Genomic DNA, 4594 nt, shown 5'->3' on the forward strand with positions numbered 1-4594 from the left:
GTTTAAGAACATTTTCTTCTGTCTTGTCCTCATCGTCATGGGCTCCCCATTCCCCCCTCCCCCCGCCCCTGCCATACACACAAGGGACCATTAATCTACTTACTGAGTCCATCGATTTACCTATCCTGGATGGCATCTATGCAAACACACGAAATAAACCACCAACAACAAAAATCCTGCTAAATAACAAAGTAAGACAGATAGAAATCTCAGTAGTAAGAAAACAGAAAATATTAAAAAATAGAACGAATTCAAATGGCTCATAAGGGAGATCACTAGAGAGGGTGCTAAATGGTAACCTAAATGCACTGGTAACAATCCACTTGCCAATGCACCCTGTGTGATAAGGAGACGATTCACCTGAGGCTTAATCCAGGTGTGGATGCCGCAAATGGACTTTGGGTTTCTGTTGTCATCCACAGCCTTTTGCAAACCAGGTCTTCACAATTTAAGCTCTGATATCAATTCCTGCTTTAGACTTGGATGATATCATGTGCAATCCTTGGATTACACAGGCCGGTGTACCCCTTCTATGTGGACTTAGTTGACATCTCACTTGGATGGATGCTTGTTTGAAGACAAGCCTTTAAGACCCCTGGTGCTCTCCTTTCAGATAGTCAGGCACCATCTAGTGATGAAACCACACTTTGCTGTAGCACCTATATCTCCAGTGACCTTTTCAAGAGGGTGAGCATCCCATCCCGGACTATAGGAATAGCAATGTGGACTTACAGGAAACTCGTTTTTCAGACACAAATGCGGCTCTGTGTCACCATCCTTGTTAGACCGGTGGCTATCTGCATGTTGTTGTTTCGATATTTTCGTATTTAGTTTGGATTTTGGAGTTTACCTACACAAGAAATACAGGATAGGCAGTCTTATGGAGACAGGGCTGGACCGACAGTTCCTGGGGGGCATGGGAGGTGAGGAGTGTGTGCGTGCGTGTGTGTGCATGTGTGTGGCCAACAATGATGGGTCCCGGGGAATAGTAAATGTTCTGAAATAGACCACCAGAAGGGTGTAGCTTTTCTGATTGTTTGACCACTTAAATTGTATCTGAGAGGAATTACTGAGAGGTGAACATAATAATGAGGTAGGAGGGAAAAAAACCCTCTATATATATATATATGTACATAGATGCATATATAAACACATATACATATGACTATGAGCATGTTTGTTTAGATATGTATATAAGTATAACAAGGAAGCAGATGGATTTTGGGCCTCTACTTTAATCTTACCTCAGTACAAGAACAGTTTGTTCTAATAATGTGGCGCTTATGATACCTACCTTCCTGACATGATCGCTGGAGACAAAATGGGTGCATAAGACAAAATGTGGTGAAGAAAGCTGATGGTGCCTTGCAATTAAAAGCTATAGCATCTGGGGTCTTAAAGGCTTGTATGTAAACAAGTGGCCACCTACCAGGGAAGCAGCAAAGTCCACATGGAAGAAGCAGGCCAGCCTGCGTGATCGTGTGTTGTCGACGGGAAGAGGTATCAGAACATGAAAAAACATATGAAGGGGAGTGGACATAATGGAGACCCAAAGTCCACCAGCAAGACAATTGGACAGTCCCTCTTAGAAGAGCCTCGCGGAATGGAGAATAAATCCAGGATGCAGTGTAGCATTGATGAAACACATAACTATCCTCTAGTTTGTTAAGACTCCCCCCCCCCTTATGTGATATACCTCATTAATCATGATAGATTGGCGTCTGTTCATTTGTACATTCAAGACTGCTCAGTACATGGTAGTCAAGGCAGAAAACCCCTCAGAGACTGTGACAGGAGTCAGGGCTCCCTGAGAGTATGGGGATGAGAAGGGCAGGGGGTGGGGGGCAAGGGGGAGTTGATAGCATTGATGATGGTATAACCCCACCAGACGGGATTGAACAACATAACTGTATGGGAAGGGTAGGGATATATTGGAATGAATAAGATATGTCAATAAAAATATTATTTAATTAAAATAAAAAGAGGGTGAGTGAGGTAGTTTATTGTGCCAACCTGGCCAATAAACACGTGTGGGTTAATTGAAGGGCAAAGGGATAAATACAGTGAGCATCCAGTAGGGCTGTGTCATAAGAACTAATTATCTTAGACTGGGACAAGAATTAAGTAGAGACACAAAATCCATTCATGCGCATGAGGTTTGTATATGCCTCTGGTTCCCCTTAGAGGCATCATTGTCATTAGAGAACGTTGCCAATCATCCCTCTGGGCATCCCTTCCACTGCCTCATGTCAGTGCGGACTCAGCCCTTGAGGGCAGGGTAGAACTGCCCTGGTGAGTCTCTGAGCCTAAAAATCTTCACAGGAGTAGAAGCCTCATCCTTCCCCATGGAGCTGGCTGGTGATTTCAAATGGCTGACCGTGCGAGTAGTAGTCCGATGCATAAGCACAACTCACCAAGAGCATCCGTTTAGCCAATGGGATCGCATCTAAAACACTGTCGAGAACCGAAAATTACATACTCAAGTATAGGCCAGCTGGCAGCTGCAATCCATGCATTGACCTGTACAGATCGAACTCTTCGGTGACTGGACATACACAAACCGTGGGGGTTGGTGATGAGGGAAATCTTGCAGTAATGTTCATTCGCAAAGTTCTTTCTGAGCCCTGCGGAAGAGTGAAATTCCGAGTCGCTGGAGACCAGTGCTACCATTGGGAGGATGATGAGGAATGAAGAAACTTGGAAAGGGACAGCGAGGCCCTTTCTAGCATGTGCAAGGCAATGCAAGGAGCCAAGCATGCTGGTAAGACCCCAGAACAGGATCAGAAGGGCCTGTGTCCCTGATAGATCTGAACAGCCAGTGTGCCTGGGTGACCTAAGTACTGGTGGGCACCAAAGGAAGGGTGTCAGAAACGAAGCCAGAACCAGGCTCACTGCATCAGGAAGACCACAGGATCCCGGGACCTGCAACCCACCTGACAGTCGGGAAACACGGTCCTGTTCCCCTGGGACGATTGCTTGGGTGCGAAGACCATGGGTAAACCTTGAGCGTGTAACCATTTGCATTTGTAGGAACTCGTAGCAAATGCTGAGTCAAAAGGAGATTCCTTGCTGGAGAATAAATAACTCCATCAGATCAAAATGTGGTCCCACACGGGAATGTTTGTTAATTATGAATCTTGAAAATATCTTGAGCCTGAAGTCACAGTGCCCTCGAATTGTCCCTGAATTTGGAACTCTTGGAAACTTTCTCCGCTGGCGTGCAAGTAAAAATCAGTGAGCGGAGAAGCTCAAGGGAGTGTTCTCTCCTGGAGTCCCTGTCTCTTCCCCTTGTGACTCGATCTCAAGTTTCGAGTCATTGTTTCGTGTGTCTCAGGCAGCTTCCAGTTGGCGGGAGCGCTCCGCAAGACAATGGGGAAATGACTCATCACCAGTTCATCATTTCTTCCCTTCCAGATCCTCAAAGATTTTCAAGTGTGCTAATACCCAGGGCTAGGCCCCTAAGTATGAGAGTTAGGTGTGTGTGTCAACTTGGCTTTGTCAGTTAAAGCCCAACAAGTCCCTGTAATGTGATTTAACACAATGTAATCAGCTCCATGATAGGATCTGCTATGAGCAGCCAACAGTCGTAAGATTAGAGTGGAGTACAACTTCCTTACTGGGGTCATAGCCTTGGTACAATTGAAAGGCTGGGGGTGTGGCCTACATCCTATATAAAGACAGCACAGCAAAATAGCCTTGCTTTTTTGCTGGATCTGGCCTCATCAGTTTCCAGCTCTTTGGACTTGAGCCAACTCTTTGCCATGTTGTCTGCTGACCCCAGGAGCCATTTGTTACCTGCCATCTGACCTGCCACCCTTGGATTCATTTGCCTCTCCAGTCAAAAGCCTGACCTGTTAACTGTGGATTTGTTTGCCTCGGCAGTCACCAGCCTATTGTGTGTCTGCTGATCTTAGATTCATCAGCCCCCAAAGATATACAAGTCAGGCAAAGCCCCCCAGCTTAACATCTGACCCACAGACTTGGAAGTGGACTGACCTCGCCCACTTCTGCAACTCAGTGAGCCGTTCTCCTGATATACACGTCTCTTTCTCTCTTTCTGCCAGGGTCACCAGTTCTGCTTTTCTAGAGACCCCAGTCTAACACACCATGTGATGCAAATGGTTGGTACTTGGCTGGCAACTCAGGGTTGGCAGTAAGAACCAGCCAGCAACACCTCAGAAGAAAAACTTGGCAATCTGCTTCGATAATGACTGCAGCCAAGAAAATCCTTTAGATGAGTTCTAGTCTGTAGCACCCGGGGTTACCAGGAGCCATACTCGATTCAGTGTCATGGAATGACAGTAACAATACTCACAGCTAAGAACAGTTAAAGTAGATGGACTCCCTCATGGTCCAGGGAACAGAAATGGAAATAACATTGCTGGAAAATATCTGGATTGATGGACTCATTTCTTGGGCTGTGCATACGGTTAACGTGCTCAGCTCCTCACCAAAAGGTTGCCAGTTTGATTCTACCCAGAGGTGCCCCAGAAGAAAGTGCTGGAGATCTATTTCCATGGAATTAGACATGGAAAACCCTGTGGAACACAGTCCCACTGGGACACAAGTGGGATTGCCAGGAGATGGGATCAAC

Source organism: Tenrec ecaudatus, chromosome 8 (assembly GCF_050624435.1).
Source record: "Tenrec ecaudatus isolate mTenEca1 chromosome 8, mTenEca1.hap1, whole genome shotgun sequence".
Lineage (NCBI taxonomy): Eukaryota > Metazoa > Chordata > Mammalia > Afrosoricida > Tenrecidae > Tenrec > Tenrec ecaudatus.